Genomic DNA, 20,658 nt, shown 5'->3' with positions numbered 1-20,658 from the left:
TCGCCACCGAATAAGTCCGGGGGTCCGAACTCAGGAATAGGGGAGCGCTTCAAAACTGCAAGGTGTTCCCTGGAGCAGCTCAGAGGCTTCTGGCTGGCCAGAGACAAATAACCCCAGCCCCACTACTAATTCCTTACACCATCCAGTCTGACCTCATTACCTCTCTCACCATTGACAGATCGCTTCTGTCATCTCTACTTCACCTGTCATCTATCAGCATGGGTGCCCTTTATACTCTCTCACCTTGGTCCTCAGAATCCCAACATGATCAGTCCCAACACTAGCTGCACTAGGCACACCAGCAGCACCAACAACAACCACACAAAGCTTCTCTGCAATCACCTGATGCTGCACAGGACAGAGGGCATCAGCACCCGACCACATTGCTGCCCGGGAGGCCAGGGATGGCCTCACCATGGCCAGATTTACTTCACTTGATGCTGTACACCCTGGCTTCCACATGAGGTCCAGGTTGGCACCACCCCACACCAACACCATAAAGCATCCCTACAATGCCCAAGCCATTCCTCTCACACTCATCACCATTGCGGGGGCTACTGTTATATCTCACCATTCACTGCAACTCACTGAGCCACTTCCAAAGGTGCACACACATCTGTCCAAGAATGCAAAGTATTGAAAATAAAGGTTTCAATGTTTGACACCACATTAGCAGAAACTTAACACAAACAATGCATAAAACACCCAAGTGCCTACCCTTGTATGTTGTTAGTTGGTATGATTGCACTAAGATGAGGGTGAGTGTGAAGGGTGGCTAGTGAGATGGGGAAGTGATAATGTAGATAGCGAGAGAGAGATGGGTGGAGGTCCAAGATAATTTGGTGTGAGAAGGAAGTGATGGGGATGTGATGAGAGACACAGCATGATGAGGTTCAGTGTGGCATTGTACTAACTTCTCAGGATCCACTGACATCATTGAAACATTTATGGCACTTCACCCAGGTCCTCCTGACCACATCCCTGCTTGTGCCCTCCTGTGCAATGTCCAACCAGGCTGTGTTGATCTCCTGGGGAGGTCTCTTCCACCCATAGGAAGAGAAGAGGACCTCCCTGCGTGCTGTGACTCCCTCCATAAGAATATGGAGGAAGTCATGCGAGAGCCTGGGTGCAGCCCTGCACCTTTGTGCAGTGCTTGTCAGTGTTTGCAGGACCTCATTGCTGTAGAACACTGACAGCACAAATGTCAAATTAAAGTTGGCCATGGTCCCTTTAAGGAAACCAGCTGAAGACGCATCATCAAATGACGTCACCAGATCCGCTTCCTCTAATTGGCCGGAAAATGCGCTGGTCAGGCTAATCTAGGGAAATTCATTTCAGAGGCCAGGATGGAGACAGCAACGGGGTCAGGACCTGTACGATTCGCAAAATTGTACTTTATATTATAAAGGGTTGAATAGCAGAAGAGGCCATGATTTTAAAGACTGTTTTAAAAGAAGCCCAGAAAAAGGGGCAAACAAAATGGCCGCCATACCACGTGACCGGCTTATTGGAACATTTTTAAATGGTTCCTGCGAATCCTCAGACAGCTTTGTGGATTCAACCCACAGTAAGTTCTGGAAGCCGTTTCTGAGAGAACGAAACCAGACCCCCACATATACATATGGATTAGATGCAGATCCAGTCAGATCGGCCTGGAGACAGAGGCCATCTAAATGTTAACCCAGACAAAAGGGGACAATGACATATTCATGAGAACAGCACCAAGGACTAGATAACGAGATCAGCAGGACATTAAAAACAATGAAGGTCATTCCAGACCAGAGATGGGCCTTTACCGGCCATCTAAAATATTTTAAAATATAATAACTACCCCGCTGTGCTTCCAGCCCGCCAAAAGTTAAACAAAGACTAACCTGATTTTGGGCGGGAAGTGGAATCTTCTGAAGGAAAAGTATAATTGGAGGAGTTTTGAAGTGGAATTGGAGAGTTGGCTTCGGCGGTTGTTGAGTTGAGTTGGAGTGGAGTCGGAGCTTCTTCGGAGCGATGGGGTGAGCCTCAGCTTTTCGAGCTCAGCCCTGGAGCGTTGGCAGCCGGTCCAGCTTTTGAGCTGGGTAAAGAGGAGCTGGTTTGGGAGAAGATCAGCGAACTCCTCTCCACCATCGGAGGAAGAAGAAGAAGACTAAGCCGCCATCAAGAAGACCGTTCGAGCCGGCGTCCCGCCCCGGGGTTAAAACTTCGGGAGATGATCGACCAACCCCGGGCCATTGACGAAAACAAGAGGCCCTCTCCCGGCTCAGGAGAAGAGACAAAAATAAACTGAAGAAACCTATATGAAGGCCAGCCCAAGGCTCCTCTGACCAGGGTCGAGCCGATGATCCTCGACCCCGCCGACATCCAGGCCAGCCGGTGTCCAGCCGCCCCTGACCCCACCTCAGGAGAGAGGTGTGGCGCAGCTCGCTGGGGTTCCACGATCCACATGGAGACGGGGCGCCTGAAAGGATCAAACGCAGACTGGTTCAAAACCTTGCAATTCCTAGTTGGATTGGTGAGCATGTTTCTGACCCTCCACAATCAGATCTAGATAGGTTTAAGGGGGTGGATTTAAGGGTACAATTAACATGAGTTGTTTTCCCTCGATGGTCCGCGTGTTTCCTTATTTCATGATGATCTTTGTAGAGTATAAGATGCCTGTATTTGCCTCAGTTAGTATTGTGTCGTTATGATTTGTTTGTGTTTTTCCCTCCCATGTACTCTCTTATCTGTTTGCATTTGATTTATTTTTCCATTTGCAATAAAATTTCATTTCGTTTCATCAAACTTGGTCTATAAGAGTTTTCTCTACATTGTAGTTCCTGCCCCAAAGTCCAGAGTATAGAATCTAAGGGGCGAGTGGGTCGAACCACTCAAGGTTTTACTGTGCAAGAGAGAGAGGCCTCTAGAGAGAGAAACCTCTGCGATCTAAAACCCCTTACAGAAAATGGCGACCATGGCAGGACTCTGGCAGCAGGATTGCAATGTAGTAGATCCAAGTTGGAATGGTCGAAATGCAATGGGTGAGAGGATAGCGCATTATGTCTTTGGCAAGGTAAATCTCACTAAGCAGTGGATTTCCGATCTCTTACTGGATGGGCGTCCGGTGGACACAGCCATCAGGTGGACAGAGAGCAAAGAGCATAAGAAGTCAGTGGAGAAGGCAGTGTGGCTGATGTGTTACAAGAAGCAGGTCCAGATCTTGGAACAGGTCGTTGCAGCACAGGCAGCCAGGATCACAACCCAGGCAGCAGAGATAGAGGAAAAGGCCATGGGTGGGGAAAAACTCATCACAGCGCTTCAAGCACTGAATCAGGAACGCCAAGTGGTAGCTAGTCAACATTTGGCTAGGATAGAGTACCTGGAGTGCCAGGTTACTGAGGCAAAGATCAATGAAACGAGGGTACGGGAGAAAAACGCCCGCCTCGCACAATAGCTAAGAGCGCAGGAGGAGAGAGTAGTGAAGGTTAAGGCAGCTTACAAGCTAGCCCTCGAGCACGGGTTTGAGAGCACAGACCACGGCCCCTGCCAAAAGACCATAGAGGACCTAAGAACAGCCCTGGTTAAGGCAAAAGGCATGGTGTGTCTCGTCAGCCCGAAAGCCAGTCACATGGACTTTTTAAAGGAATCAAAACAGCCGATTCCAGCTGAGGTAGTTGTGATACCAGCCACCGAGCCCTCAGCACCGCCGAGCTATAGTGAGACTTGGCCAGAAAAACAGGGGGTGGTAAAAGAGGAGGTAGCCGAGGTGGAATGTGAGAAAGAACAACCACTGGTAGCAAAGCCGGGACCGGCACCAATGTGTCCCGCTCGACACCAGAGGTTCGGTCCTAACGCCGCCAATGGAGATGTCGGACCCCACCAGAACCAGCTCGTGGTGCCCTATGCTGGCCCGCAATTAAGATCCATGGTGAGCCACCTCACACGACTCACAGTGAAGGGAGATCCCTCGATTCATTTCAGGGAGATAGAGGAATCAGCAGCCATTAATGACTGTGATGAACAGGAACAGGTGAAACTGTTGCTTTTCTCCCTGGATTGCACAATCTTTCAGTGCCTCTCAGATGAGAGTAAGAGGGGACGGAAAGGGTATGCGGATCTGCGGGAGGAAGTATTAGAAGTGATGGGAGTGGACGACGGTAGTCCGTTCGACCTTGTAGAAGGGACCGTGCAGCTATCTGGAGAACCCCCATGGGTTTTCGCAGAAAGGCTGTGGCCAGTGTATCGATGCAGCTGTCCGGGTATGCCTGAACGGGCTGCAATGAGCAACGAACAGCGGGTTCACTGGCTCCGTTGCTTGGTTACCAACAGCTTGCCAGAGATACGTGCCCTAGCCAGGCCTTGGTTTGATCCCCAAGGTCCCGGTGTCATGGAGGAGATGGTGCTCCGTCAGCTCAATGTTGCGTACAAGAATTGTAGAGGTCAGGAGACACCTCCCCAGAAGGGAAAGGTGCATGAGGCAAAACCCGCAGCCCCAAGCAAGAAGGAGTGGCGTCAGGAGGGGAATCGCCCTGTCCAAGCCAAGCTGAATTGCTACGGGTGTGGGAAGGATGGACATTGGCGCAAGGACTGTAGAAATCCGTGGAAGGATAATAAAGGGAAATTTCCCGCAGCCCAAGCCCAAGCCCAGACCGCCGCCCCAGCACCAGCCCAAACCCAAGCCATTGCTCCTGCCCCAGCATAAGAAGCTGGTGCGGCTATGGATCCCGCTGCGATTGAATCAATCATAGAGACAATGTGATCTCTGATCATTTCACAGGGGAAAATAGCTGTCACCACCGGTCTTGTCGTGCCCGAAACCCCGACCGTTGTGCCCAAATGACTAGAGTCGGCGCAGCCCGTCTACCTGTGTGCGCTGCGATATGATGCAGGGAGACGACCCCTCATGGACATGGAAGTGGAGGAGGTAAAAGGGACCTATCTGTTGGATATGGGAGCATCGTGCACCGTAATCCACGCAGATAACCCCACCGCCTCGCCTCTGTCCACCGGGGTCCCATACCTCCTGTTGGGCTTCACGGGCGAAGAACAGGCTGGCGCACATTCCCTTCCCCTCTCCATTCGTTTAGGACCACTCCGCACCACGTGGAAGTGTACACTAATGAAGTGGGAGGTGGGAGGTGGAACGGGAGTCCTGGGGTCTGATTAATTGGTGGCCCACAGGATCCACGTGGATCTGAGAAATCATTGTCTCTGGGGAGCGGGTATGAATGTGGAAGAGATAGAGAGTGTTAGGGAAAACCCAACGAAGGCGCGGGTTGGCCGGCGAGAAGTAAAATTCTTGGATCTAACCCTATGCACTGGCGAGAGAGCCGTAGACCAGGAGGATAGACCGGAATCAGTGAAAAATCCACCGGTCCACGCCAGTCACGCAGTGAAGTTGCCCCGGTGCAATAAATGGTTTCACATCAATCAGTGCAAACTGTTTAAACCGGGTGCAAGAGCATCAGCAACCGAAGCCAGGTCTGAGGGTAAAGATCCTCAGCCTGAGGCGTGCGAAGAATCACAGACCACACAAGCTGGCATTGTAGCCTGCTTGGAAGGAGAAGTTGTCCCGCCCACCTGGGGGGGTGGCTTCCCCTATGGCCTGGGACTCGGACGAGGAGGAGCCCGAACAACAAGGTCCCGCCCTCGACACGATTCTGGAGGAGGTGGAGTCGGAGGACGGTGGTCCCGCCCTCGACTCGAGCGTGGGGGAGGTAGAAATTGGGGGCGGAGATCCTCCACCTGTAGGGACAGGTGAGGAGGCATCGTCTGCCACAGACCCAAATCCCAAAGGGGCGGAGCCTGAGGGGAGGGAGCCGAAGCCCACAGTCGTGGAAGAGCCACGGGCTGTGAGAGCTAAAGTCCCACCCGAAGGTCCACTCGCCAAGGGAACCTGCCCGAATCCCAAAGGGGCGGAGCCTGAGGGGAGGGAGCCGAAGCCCACAGTCGTGGAAGAGCCACGGGCTGTGAGAGCTAAGGTCCCACCCGAAGGTCCACTCGCTAAGGGAGCCACGCCCAAAGTACCTTTTCGCAGGTCGACTCGAACGCCTCAGCCTGTAAAACCTTGGCCCGATTCCCTCGCTCCCAGTAAACGATGACTTGAGAAATCCTTGACAAAACGCAGTCCCCGATTAACAGCAAAAGGCTGCAGGGAACCCAAGCCACAGGTCTCTGCAGCCCCGCCACAGGGGGCGGCGAGCTGCAGTCCAATCAGGGATTCGTTAATAATACATAAGTTAAGTTAAGTTTAAGTTTAAGGTGTGTAAATATTAAGGTGATTAGGGCTAGATTTTCAGTTGCTTGCGCCAGCAGTTAGCGCCTTAAGAGAAGTGATTTTCGGGCGCTATTCGTGTAGCGCCCAGGCGCAGCGCAGTTTGTGCCCCGCCCCAAATTAAGTTGCCCGTTAGCGCCGGCGCAAAGTTTAGCGGCCGGCCGGATGCGCGCGCAGAAAATGACGTCACATCCTCGTGCAACGCCCTTTGGCCGCCCCGAATCCAAACTTCAGTCGGACCGCCCCATTCTGCGGCTGGCGTCCAGAGCGTTTGTAAAATGGAACGTAACACACCCTGGGGAGCGCAAATTAAAGGGCACTCCTCCTGCACTATAAACGGCAGTCTGCATGTGTTGTGTGGAAGGATCCAGTGTGTTGTTGTGAACGGTGTATTTATGTTCCTCCTCCTCCTCCTCCTCCTCCTCCTCCTCCTCCTCCTCCTCCTAAAAAAACACATGCACCCTTCCCCTTTAAGAGCTCACTGGCACCAGAGTGTCTGCCGTGCGCTGCGCCCGAGCTCGGGCGCTGCGCTCTGCACCGCCGGCTTAGCGCCTAAAGATAGTAGTGGAACGCCTCTTTTAGCGCTCCACCAACCTCTTAGGGCGAAGCCACTGAATTTCCGGCAACGGGGCGCTACTTTGGGGCGGGCGCTAACTTCGGGCGGGCGCTAAGGTTAGCGCCCCAAAACTGTCTATACTGAAAATCTAGCCCTTAGAATTGAAGTAGTTTTGAAATCTGCCCAGTATGTGTGTAGTTTGGATCGAGGTCGAAAGACCCGATCATGCCGTCACCTAAGCCAGAATCTCTCGGGAGCCTGGCTATATTGTTTAATCTGTTACAGGAGCCAGAAAGGATGAGAGGGATCCTCGTCGCGTTCATGATGATCGGATGGAGCTGGGCCTATCGAGGCCGCACCAAGGACTCCACAATTTACGGGTGCTCTGGCGACTGATGGAACTGGCCCACGGGACGCTGAAGAGACTGCTGTCTACTTCCATGAAGGAAGATGGCCAGGCTGGCTGGGGTCAAACTCTACTGAATACTCCAGCCAGACCGGGTTTGCATACAGAGAAACGTCTCTGATGTGCCCCAGGGTGAGGGTCATCGCACCCAGGATCAGCGTCACCGCTGGGAGGAAGATTTGCCTTGTTTGCAACGGACGGGTACCGAGTCGTTGGTGGTGGCTGCGCAAGTTGAGCAGCACCATGAAGAACTCCACTGTGGAGTGGGAGAGACTGGGTAACAACACCGATCGGACTATTACGGGAACTCATGGCGGGTTGAGTGTCTGTTGGGACAAATGGTGGGAACCAGATGAGGGGATCTACATCTGTATGTGGGGTTCAGAACGCGCTTGCCCCACAGGCGTCTCCATCTTTTTCCAAAGACAGTGGCAGGATGCTGGACAAGGAATGAGGTGGGACGACAGCACATGGGCGTGCGGAGTCCCATACTCACAGATCCCAGTAAACGCCACTGAGCTCATCACCCGACCCCGCAAGCCCCTGCCCACAATTCCGGTAGCTAAAGCCCACAAGGAAGGGTGCCCCACCACAACAAGGGGACCCGGGAACGGATTGGTATTGGTACCCACAGGTCAGGTACTGTACCAAGGGATCCACTACGCGGTGGCTTCGGTGATTTTAAACCTCACCGAGGTGCGCTTGCCCGAGTGGTGCCACAGGGAAACGGAACAATTGTACCAGGTCCTGTTAACAAACATGTTTAAACAGTTTTACGAATTCGACTTTGCCGAGGTCGACAGAGCCGAATTGTACACCACACCACATGAGATCTTGGACAGAATAGGGAGACAAAGAAGGGGTGCAGTAAATGATATTTTCACAGCTTTTAATACAGAAACTTCCGTCATCAACACACTGGATGCTGTCGAGCTCTAAACCCAGATCAATGGTTTGAAAACACAGTTAAGAAAGATACTGACTGACGAGAATAAGGTACTGGGTTCTGAGTTACATGAGGACCAGGCCATGACACTACACTTAAAAGAAATTATAGCTGAGCTGGAAAAACATGCCAGAACGGTAAATGCTCTCATCAGGGAGGATCGGAATGCGTCCGACCAGGCTGCGCAGAACAAAGCTTGTGTGCTATACGGGGCGTGGTTACTGGGCGAGGGCCGCAGTAACCTGGAGGATTTAAAACAAGGTTTAGTTCCCTCCTGGATCAGCAACAAGCACCTCGCAGCCCTCCACCCTTTTGAGAATGCATTGAGTCCGTGCCAGCTCAGACTAGCCTCAGAGGCCTACCCAGTCCCAGTGGGCTGTGGACGGTCTAATCACACCATTATGGGTATAGTGGCAAGAATGCCGGTGATGGGAAAGACAGCTAAACCCGCCCCGGTATACAGGGTGGGGAACATTGGAGGCATTCAGGGGGGTGCGCACATTTGCTACACAGGGGTCCCACCTTACGTCATTCGATGGGAGCATGCAATGACGGGTACCAACCTCTCGGGGTGCCGGAGCCGGGGAGCACACATCATCCTGTGTCCCCAGCACTTGAATGCCCATTCAAAACCACAGTGCGGGTTCAGAACTGCTGGCACGAAGCCTATAAATTGCACCATGGAGGCAATGGCACAAGGCCATGTGCCCCCGCAGGTGGCATATATAGGAGGTGGGACATACTGTGTCACCACTGCAGCACCCCACTACCAGCATGGACAGCATAGTTGGTGTCCGGTGAGTGACAGCAGCTTCTGTTTCAAGCCCAGGGCAGAAGTTCAAGTGGCCCAAGAGCGAATTGTCCCCATCACTGAACCTTCCACTGTTCACGTCACTGTTAAAGAGAATTGCACCGATCTGCAGCGTTTCATTGCACATTTTGGGTATATCATTCCCCCTCTCCCTGAACACCTCACCAAGATATTAAAAGCCGTTGTTGTTTCACAAAAATACTTCTACACACTGGAGCAGAAGACTTTAGAGATAGGGGCAGACATATTGGACATAGTGACCCCACCGTGGTGGGACCTGTTCACTAATATAAAAGTCCCTTCTTGGATTAGGATAGCCTCCCACATTCTTGTAGTGTGCCAGGTTGTCATTGTAGTTTATTTGCTGTTTGTACACTGCAAAAAGGCCAAACATTCGCAAAAGTACGAGAATAGAGGGGAATGGAGGGAGCATTACGTGCGGGTAGAAGAAGAGACACCCGTTTAGATTTTTTTGCTGCTTTGTATAAATTTAAAGTTTTCCCTCCCTCCTCTATTATTTTTGATATGTATGCATTTGATTGTAATTTTCATGTGTGTACTTTATTTTATTATTGTAGTTTATTAGATGTGTTGTTATTTTTAAAAGATAGTGTGTATGCACCAGGTGATGTAGGGGTATAAGGCCCCCCTCCACGCCTGGAAGTAAGTTGTCAGATTTTAACTCCAAGGTATTGCCATCTGTAGATGCTCAATGTACACTAGATATTTTTCTGAAATGGGAAATGCATGTGTTGTGGGGTCATAGATAGGTAAATACTGGGGATGGTTTGATTGTGGAAAGTCAGAAGATTTTGCTCACCCAGAATTATGATACTTCAAGCAAGTTACAGTATCATCAGGGTGAGTGTAGGATTCGCAAAATTGTACTTTATATTATAAAGGGTTGAATGGCAGAAGAGGCCATGATTTTAAAGACTGTTTTAAAAGAAGCCCAGAAAAAGGGGCATACAAAATGGCCACCATACCACGTGACCGGCTTATTGGAACATTTTAAAATGGTTCCTGCGAACCCTCAGACAGCTTTGTGGATTCAACCCACAGTAAGTTCTGGAAGCTGTTTCTGAGAGAACGAAACCAGACCCCCACATATACATATGGATTAGATGCAGATCCAGTCAGATCGGCCTGGAGACAGAGGCCATCTAAATGTTGACCCAGACAAAAGGGGACAATGTCATATTCATGAGAACAGCACCAAGGACTAGATAACGAGATCAACAGGACATTAAAAACAATGAAGGTCATTCCAGACCAGAGATGGGCCTTTACCGGCCATCTAAAATATTTTAAAATATAATAACTACCCCGCTATGCTTCCAGCCCGCCAAAAGTTAAACAAAGACTAACCTGATTTTGGGCGGGAAGTGGAAGCTTCTGAAGGAAAAGTACAATTGGAGGAGTTTTGAAGTGGAATTGGAGAGTTGGCCAGCAGTTGTTGAGTTGAGTTGGAGTGGAGTTGGAGCTTCTTCGGAGCGGTGGGGTGAGCCTCAGCTTTTCGAGCTCAGCCCTGGAGCGTTGGCAGCCGGTCCAGCTTTTGAGCTGGGAAAAGAGGAGCTGGTTTGGGAGAAGATCAGCGAACTCCTCTCCACCATCGGAGGAAGAAGAAGAAGACTAAGCCGCCATCAAGAAGACCGTTCGAGCCGGCGTCCCGCCCCGGGGTTAAAACTTCGGGAGATGATCGACCAACCCGGGCCGTTGACGAAAATGAGAGGCCCTCTCCCGGCTCAGGAGAAGAGACAAAAATAAACTGAAGAAACCTATATGAAGGCCAGCCCAAGGCTCCTCTGACCAGGGTCGAGCCGACGATCCTCAACCCCGCCGACATCCAGGCCAGCCGATGTCCAGCCGCCCCCGACCCCCACCTCAGGAGAGAGGTGTGGCGCAGCTCGCTGGGGTTCCACGATCCACATGGAGACGGGACGCCTGAAAGGATCAAACGCAGACTGGTTCAAAACCTTGCAATTCCTAGTTGGATTGGTGAGCATGTTTCTGGCCCTCCACAATCAGATCTCGATAGGTTTAAGGGGGTGGATTTAAGGGTACAATTAACATGAGTTGTTTTCCCTCGATGGTCCGCGTGTTTCCTTATTTCATGATGATCTTTGTAGAGTATAAGATGCCTGTATTTGCCTCAGTTAGTATTGTGTCGTTATGATTTGTTTGTGTTTTTCCCTCCCATGTACTCTCTTATCTGTTTGCATTTGATTTATTTTTCCATTTGCAATAAAATTTCATTTTGTTTCATCAAACTTGGTCTATAAGAGTTTTCTCTACATTGTAGTTCCTGCCCCAAAGTCCAGAGTATAGAATCTAAGGGGCGAGTGGGTCGAACCACTCAAGGTTTTACTGTGCAAGAGAGAGAGGCCTCTAGAGAGAGAAACCTCTGTGATCTAAAACCCCTTACAGACCCGCCACCGACGTTGCCTGCCACAGACCTGCCAAGGTTAGTAAAATCCCGGCCTTTGTATCATAGAATGGTTACAGCACAGAAGGAGGCCATTCGGCCAGTCGAGCCTGTGCCGGCTCTCTGCAAGAGCACTCCAGTTAGTCCCACTCACCCGCCCTTTCCCCGTGGCCCTGCAATTTTTTTTCCTTCAGGTACTTATCCAGTTCCCTTTTTTAAGCCATGATTGAATCTGCCTCCACTACCCTTTCTCGCAGGGCATTTCTGAACCCACAGCCTCCTGACTCAGAGGTGAGTGTGCTACTACTGAGCCAAGGCTGACACTTACAAAACAAATGTCCTGTCTTCCTGTTCAGATGGTTATTAAAGATCCCACAACACCATTTACGCAAGAGCAGGAATTCTCCTGATGTTCTGGCCAATGGTCCCTCTCAACCAATACCACCAAAACACAAGTTAACACAAGTTATTTTTGGCCAGGGAACTAGGAGAACTTGTGATGGTGGGAGCTTGCCGTGCACACAACGGCCATTGTGTTTGCCTACATCAAACAATGTATTGCATGCTTCGAGATGTTTTGAGATGTGATGAGTCACAAGTCTTTTTGCTTTAGCGCCATGGTATGTGAGCTTGGGGAATGTGCATTTCCTGATCTTGCCTGCAGTCCAAGGGTTAATCAAAGTGCTCTACTGAGATAAAACCTGAGAAAATATGTTTTCTCATCCAGTGAATATGATTTAATTTTAATGATGTGAATAATTTTGTTTCTTTACATGAAAGAGTTTCTCAGCAGATATATTTTCATTTGCAGTTTCTGTCACTTATCATTAATAATGTTTATGTTTTTCATGCATAAAAGAAACAAAATGAGTAAAAAGAAAACTTTTAATGTCAGCCATGGACAAAGTTTCTCACAAGACTGGCTTTCAGTCCTGAAGAGTGTGAATTCCATCAGTGGCTCTGGTGTGCAGTCATGTTGTATGTGGTTCATTGCCATTACTGTACATGCATCAAACTGTTCAGGACAGGAATGGCTCTCTGTTGAGACATTTTGCAAATCTAGCTTTAATACGTATGTTCTTTTATTTGAAAAAAATATGTAAATGTTGATGCCCATTCTTGATCTTTTTTATAAGCATTTTTTGTTGTCTCCAATTTCTTCCTTCGTCTCGTACTCGGGTACAGCTATATATGTGCCATGCCAGCCTCTGAGACTTTGCCCAAGTGACCATTCTTCATGCGCCAGCCGATTCAGTGAATGTCAGCAGACTATTTGACCATGGAAGCACATCACATCTTATGTCCATATATGCTCACTATGCTGCACAGACCCCTGTACAGTGATGAGGAGCAGCAGCCCTGGCTCACTTTGCCCCATTCCCCTCACTAGCCCATTGACATCGAAATCAATTGTGCTGCCATGCATTCTCCCTCCCCCTTTATGTCCTGCCTCAACATTCTGCACAGCTTGAACCAAGTGTTTCTTACAGTGCATAACTCAATACAACAACCTAGAATCATAGAATTATAGAATGACTAGCTGAAGTGCCCGGCGGTGCCGAGGCTTTTTCGAGGGCATGTTGTTGTTGGAAGAGAGAGAGAGAGAGCGACTGGGGGGGGGGGGAGAAGAGAGAGAGAGAGCGCGACTGGGGGGGAAGAGAGAGAGCGACTGGGGGGTAGAGAGAGAGCGACTGGGGGAAGAGAGAGAGCGGGTGGGGAAGGGAGGGCAGGGTGGGGAAGGGAGGGCGGGGGGGAAGGGTGAGGGGGAAGGGAGGGGGGAAGGGAGGGGGGAAGGGAGGGGGGAAAGGGGCGGGGGGGAAGGGAGGGGGGAAAGGGGCGGGGGGGAAGGGAGGGGGCGGGGGGGAAGGGAGGGGGACGGGGGGAAGGGAGGGGGCGGGGGGGAGAGGGGGGCGGGGGAAGGGAAGGGGAAGGGGGGGCGGGGGGAAGGGGGGGAAGGGGGGGCGGCGGGGGGGACGGGAAGGGGAAGGGGGGGGCGGGGGGAAGGGGGGGCGGTGGGGGCACAGGCCGAGAGCCCCGCTCTCCGAGCCCCGCCCCCCCCCCCCGGCCGAGCCCGATTGCGGCTCTGAGAGATGGCCGGCAGCCGAGCCCCGCCCCCCCCCCGGCCGAGCCCGATTGCGGCTCTGAGAGATGGCCGGCGGCCGAGCCCCGCCCCCCCCCCCCCCGCCGAGCCCGATTGCGGCTCTGAGAGACGACCGGTGGCCGAGCCCCGCCCCCCCCCCCGGCCGAGCCCGATTGCGGCTCTGAGAGACGGCCTGCGGCCGAGCCCGATTGCGGCTCTGAGAGACGGCCGGCAGCCGAGCCCCACCCCGCCCCCCCCCCCCGGCCGAGCCCCGCCCCCCCCCCCCGGCCGAGCCCGATTGCGGCTCTGAGAGACGGCCGGCGGCCGAGCCCCGCCCCCCCCCCCCGGCCGAGCCCGATTGCGGCTCTGAGAGACGGCCGGCGGCCGAGCCCCGCCTCCCCCCCCCGGCCGAGCCCGATTGCGGCTCTGAGAGACGGCCGGCGGCCGAGCCCCGCCCCCCCCGCCCGAGCCGAGCGCGGAACAGAGACGCCGCGTCTCACCTGCTCCTGCTGCGCGCGCACCCTGACCCTCGTGGCTGACGCCGTTGCCCCGGGTAACGTGACGCGTGGGGGGGGGTGAGGAGCTTAGCAGAAGCCCTAGCTCGGGCCTGGCTGGGCAAGAAAGGCCCAGGCTTTCAGGGCCTAACAAAAAATCGGGGAAAGGTAGCAAAAAGAATGTTGAGGTTAGAAAAAATATTTACAAATGAATGAAGTTTTTTTTAAAACAGTTTAATAAATTCAATTTTATTTTGCTGGAAATGTATATTTGAAAAGAAAGATGCAGAAAGCAGGAAAAAGAACGGAAGCAAGATGGCAGCGACTCACCTCGGTTCAGAATGATAAGGCCCGCCCACACACGCACCGATTGGTCGACCGTCAGGTCACCAAAGCGTAGGATTGGTCAATCGTCCCGTCACTCGACCGTAGGAGGGCCCGGCCGCACGCAGCAGCAAGCCACCGTACGATTGCTCGACCTCGAGGTCACTCTGTCGCTAATGAGCGGATAATGAGACGCTAATGAGCGGTACGTTGAAGGTTTTTGGGATACCGCGGGCGCGATTTTAGCCCGGCTGAAACGTAAATACGCTTAAAACCGTCTCGGAAGCGTAAGCTTTCTTTGGAGGTAACGCGCGCGTAGGTACGCCCTGTAACTTTCGAGCGCATAGCCCGACAGACGCACAGGCGATGACAGACAGAATGACAGAATGACAGAATGACAGACAGAATGACAGACAGATGTACCGATTTATATATATAGATACAGCACAGAAGGAGTCTAATCGGCCCATTGTGCCTGTGCCGGCTCTTTGGTAGAGCTGTCCAATTAGTCTCACTCCCTGCTCTTTTTCCATACCCCTGTACTTTTTTCTCTTCAAGTATTTATCCAATTCCCTTTTGAAAGTTACTATTGAATCTACTTCCACCACCCATTCAGGAGGTACATTTCAGATCACAACAGCTCACTGTAAAAAAAAAATTTCTTCATGTCACCTGTGGTTCTTTTGCCAATCTCCTTAAATCTGTGTCCTCTGGTTACCAACCCTTCTGCCACAGGAAACAATTTCTTCTTATTTACTCTATCAAAATTGTTTATGATTTTGAACACCTCTACCACATCTCCTCTTAACCTTCCCTGCTTTAAAGAGAACAACCCCAGTTTCTGTAGTCTCTCCACATAACTGAAGTCCCTCATCATGAGTACCATTCTAGTAAATTTGCTCTGCACCCTCTCTAAGGCCTTGACATGCTTCTTAAAGTGTGGTGCCCAGAATTGAACACAATACTTCAGCTGAGGCCTAACCAGTGTTTTATAAAGGTTGAGCATAACACAGAAACATAGAAACATAGAAGATAGGAGCAGGAGTAGGCCATTCGGCCCCTCAAGCCTGCTCCGCCATTTAATGAGATCATGGCTGATCTCTTTAGCCTTAAGAAATATATCTAACTCCTTCTTGAATATATTTAATGAATTGGCCTCAACTGCCTTTTGTGGTAGAGTACAACTTCCTTGCTTTTGTACCCTATGCCTCTATTAATAAAGCTAAGGATCCCATATGCTTTTTCAACAGCCTTATCAACTTGTCCTGCCACTTTCAAAGATTTGTGTACATACATCCCCAGGTCTCTCTGTTTCTGCACCACTTTATAATTGCACCCTTTAGTTTATATTGCCTCTCCTCATTCTTCCTACCAAAATGTATCACTTCACACTTCTCTATCTTAAGTTTCACCTGCCAATGTCTGCCCATTTCACCAGTTTGTCCATGTCCTCCTGATGTCTGTTACTATCTTCCTCATTGTTTACTACATTTCCGTGTTTCGTGTCATCTGCAAGCTTTGAAATTATGTCCTGTATACCCAAGTCCAGGTCATTAATATATATCAAAAAGAGCAGTGATCCTAATACCGACCCCTGGGGAACACCACTGTATACTCCCTCCAGTCTGAAAAACAACTGTTCACCACTACTCTTTGCTTTCTTTCCCTTAGCCAATTTGTATCCCAACTGCCACTGTCCCTTTAATCCCATAGGCTTTAATTTTGCTAACAGCCTGCTGTGAATTTACCTATAAACCATTAGGGAAGATTAATGCACATTTTATTAAAAACCTTTGCAATTTCAGGCCAGCCCCAGAAATAGCGGATGCACGACCCAGCAATTAGACACTAGTAGAGTAAATTTATGACTGGTGAAGTACTTGGTGTGCAGTCACCTTGCAGTCTTACATGACCTCTGTGGTAAGGGCAATAATATAACCTGTTTTGCCACCCATCAGTCACGAGATCCAATTCCTATGTTTTGACTGGGCCTGATCACAGATGTATCAAAAAAGAATACGATTCTTTGTTTTGTCACTGATCAATGATTAATCCATAATGTATAATTCATTGTATGTGGTAGTACAATACAGTTCGTTACCTGTTCCAGCATAGTATGCTTTAATATATTTGTTCATCATGAAGGAAATTTATGCTTCAAATAATTCAAGCAAAAAATCCTCTTGCTGATTTATTTCCACCTTTTATTCTTGTTTTTCAGCTAGAGGTTCCTTGTTAGCAGGGACGTGTGCAAGTGCCTTAACATGTGTTTTTGTGTAATAGCTTTATCTTAGATTATTGTACAGGATTATTACTGTACAGGATTAAAAACTAGATGAAATGCAGAAATGATGTTCTTCCACATATGGCTCTCAATCAATAGATAACTGGTGTTCCAGAACTCTCTGCAAACAGTACATTTGTTGTTATGCATTTAACAGCATATAAGAAGAGAACATTAGATAAAGACAAGGATGAAGGGGCAATTTTGAGCTCAACCCTCCAGCCTAGTATCCAACTGCATTTTGAAGCCTTTGACTCCATTACCTAACCTGGCAGATTGTTCCAAACATTTGTCACTCTATGGATAACATCGGCTTAAAATTTACTTTTCACTAATTCAAATTTATGTTTCTTGTCTTACTGGCTTGACTTACCTTAAAGTAATATATAGCTTTCCTGTATTTCAACAGCGACGACACATCAAAAGTATTTAATTGGCTGTGAAGCGCTTTGGGGTGTCCTGAGTTGTGAAAGGTGCTATATAATTACAAGTTCTTTCTTTACAGGTTGAGGATGATAGCTTTATTTATCTCTGTAGAGTGTAAACATTAAGCTTTTCTATATTTTCCTCATAATATATCCCCTTTACACTCAAGGATTTTGATGAGGTCCATATAAAAATAATTTTACTCCACATTTTGCTATTGAATCCCATAAGAAAAATTGTTACAGCATATATTTCATGGAAACAAATTGAATTTAAATGCTGCCTTTAACATAATTTTTTTTTCAAGGTACTTCACAGAATAGTCATATGGAAATGATGCCCAGTCAGGAAAAGAGACATTGGGCTGGATTTTCTCGGCCCTGAGGAGGCGGGCATGGAGGCGGGACTGCCGGTAAAGTAGCAGAAAGTGGAGGCGGATGGCAAACCCGCCCCCATCCCGCCTCCGTGCCCTTTTGCCAGGAGGCGGGAAGATGTGCTGCTTCGGGTCCCGTCTTCTGGAGGCGACAAAGGGATTAAATCCTTTTAACTGCCTGTTAACAGGTAGTTAACAGGCAGAAAAAAGGATTAGAGCCATTTTACCTTCTCAGGTGAAGGCTTCCCGACCTCGGAGAACCCTGCCGGGTGGGAGGAGACGTGAAGTAGGTCTGCGGGGGTCGGAGGTACCTGGAAGTAAGATGTAGAGGTGAGTGATGGGTGCAAGTGTGGAGTGGTAAGTATGTAAGGTGAGTGAAAAGTGTTTAAAAATGTTCAGTTACCTTATTTTCTTCCTGCAGCCTTCATCCACCCTGGATCGGGAGACCCGACATATTCCTTGTCGATTTCACAGATTGGCTGTTGGATCCTCCGAACCAACAGCCATCTGAACTCGACAAAGTTGAAAGGTTTGATGAATCCTGAACACAAGGTGTCATCAAACTACACAGAATGTCAATGTTTGACAGCTTCACAGTGCTGTCAAACACTGATATTTCTTCTTTCAAGAAGTCTTGACAGATAGCACGTCAGACGTTGACGTGCTCTGTCAGTGACTTCCTCCCTAATTGGCCTGCTGAGCCCAACGGGCGGGCTTAACAAGGTCAATCAGGGGAAAATCCCTCTGGTTGGTCAGACGATGATGGAGGCGGGACATTGACATGACAAGTAGCAGTCCTGCCTCCAACTCATCTCCATTGAGAAAATCCAGCCCATTAGCTCAGGTGATGAGAAGCTTCATTGAAAAGATAGCTTTTGAAGAGGTTTTTAGGGAAGAAGAGACAGGTGAAGAAGTGGAAAGGTTTAGTCAGGGAATAGGCAGCAAGTAGGACACAGGTGGCTGAAGGCATTGTCACCAATGATGAGGGAACATTTAAAGCGTTGGTGAATGGAGGCCAATGTAGATCTTAGTGCAGGACACGTGCAGCAGAGCTTTGGACAAGTTGGAGTTTACATAGAATGCAGGACAACCAAGAGAGCTTTTGAATGTATAAGTGTTTCAGTGGGCTGAGGTAGGGACAGAAGCAAGCAACAATGTGGAAGTCTGAAGTCTTAGTGATGGAAAGAATATGGATTCTGGAACTCTTTTCAGGGTTGAATAAGATGCCAAGGTTACATCAGTAGCAAGGGAGAAGAGGTGGTGGTGGGAGTAAAAGACGATGATTTATCTTCCCAGTGTTCGACAGAATGAAGTTATTATTCTGGACTGGATTTCAGATAAACAGAGAAGCCCTGGCTACATGTGTAGGAACAAATGGGATTTAGGTGTCCATGTACATAAATCACTAGAAGCTTGCGCACAGTTCATAAAGTAATCAAAGGGCTAATGGAATGTTGGCCTTTAGTTTAAGGTGGCTGGAATACAATGGGGAAGAAGTTATACTTCAGTTGTACAAAGCCTTGGCCAGTCTCCATCTGGAGCACTGTGTTCAGTGCATATCCGGAAAGATACACAGCACAGATTCACCAGAATTATCTACCAGGTCTTAAAGGGTTAAATTATGAGGACAGGTTGCATAAACTTGGCTTGTGCTCCCTTGAGTTTCAAAGGTTGAGGGGTGATCTAATTGAGGTGTTTAAAATTATAAAAGGTTTTGATAGGACAAATACAAAGAAACTATTTCCTCTGGTGGGGAATCCAGTACAAGATGCACAATCTTAAGATTAGAGCTAGGCTATTTAGGAGTGAAATCAGAAAGCTGTTTTTTACACTGAGGGTAGTGAAAATCTGGAATTCCCCCCTTCTAAAGGCTGTAGACATTGGGACATTGAAATTTTCAAGATTGAGATCGATAGATTTTTATTAGGTAAGGATATCAAGGAATATGGCGCAAAGGCCAATAGAAGTCTGCATGGAATAAAAACAGAAAATGCTGGAGATAGTCAGCAGGTCAGGCAGCATCTGTGGAGAGAGAAACAGAGTTAACATTTCAGGTCGATGGCCTTTTGTCAGAACTGGAAAAAAGCAGGAAATGGAACTGATTTTTAAGCAAGTTTAGGGGCTGGGAAATGGGGGAGGGAATGAAAGAACAAAAAGGAAGGTCTGTGATAGGATAGAAGGCAGGAGAAGTTAAGAGACATTAAGAGATATTCAAGGCAAAAGGAGATGGTAATGGGACAGGTTAAGAAACAAAGGATGGCTCTAGATGAAGTATAAATTGCGCTGGCAGAATGGGAGAGAAGAACAGAAGGCACAAACAAAAAGTGTGGATAAAAGGTATACATATGATAGGGGCCGGGTTATGATCTGAAATTGTTGAACTCTATGTTGAGTCCAGAAGGCTCTAAAGTGCCTAATCAAAAGATGAGGTGCTGTTCCTCGAGCTTATACTGAGCTTCCGTGGAACAATGCAAGAGGCCTGAGTGGGAGTGGAGTGGTGAATTAAAGTGACAGGCGACTGGAAGCTCGGGGTCACCCTTATGGACTGAACGGAGGTGTTCCGCAAAGTGGTCACCCAATCTGCGTTTGGTCTCCCCAATGTAGAGGAGACCACATCGTGAGCAGCGAATACAGTATACTAAATACTAAAGAAGTACAAGTAAATCGCTGTTTCACCTGGAAGGGGTGTTTGGGGCCCTGGACAGTGGGAAGGGGGGAGGTATAAGGGCATGTGTTACATCTCCTGCGCTTGCACGGGAAGGTGCCGGGCGAAGGGGAAGGGGTGTTGGGGGTGATAGAGGAGTTGGCTAGGGTGTCGCGGAGGGAGTGGTCCCTACGGAATGCTGAAAGGGTAGGTGAGGGGAAGATGCGTTTGGTGGTGGGATCAAGCTGGAGGTGGCGGAAATGGCGGACGATGATCCGTTGAATGTGGAGGCTGGTGGGGTGAAAGGTGAGGACAAGGGGAACTCTATCGTGGTTCCGGGAGGGAGGGGCAGGGGTGAGGGCAGAAGTGCGGGAGATAGAACGGACACGGTCATGAGCCGTGTCAACCACTGTAGAGGGGAATCCTCGGTTGAGGAAAAAGGAAGACATGCCGGAAGCACTGGTATGGAAGGTGGCATCGTCAGAGCAGATGCGGCGGAGACGGAGAAACTGGGAGAATGGAAGCTCAGCGTAAGCTCGAGGAACAGCACCTCATCTTTCGATTAGGCACTTTACAGCCTTCTGGACTCAACATAGAGTTCAACAATTTCAGATCATAACCCAGCCCCTATCATATATATAT

The sequence above is a fragment of the Somniosus microcephalus genome, chromosome 7 (genome assembly GCF_052327205.1).
Source record: "Somniosus microcephalus isolate GS21.2 chromosome 7, FLI_Smic_1.0, whole genome shotgun sequence".
Lineage (NCBI taxonomy): Eukaryota > Metazoa > Chordata > Chondrichthyes > Squaliformes > Somniosidae > Somniosus > Somniosus microcephalus.
The sequence above is the reverse complement of the archived record's forward strand: the minus strand, read 5'-3'. Positions refer to the sequence as shown.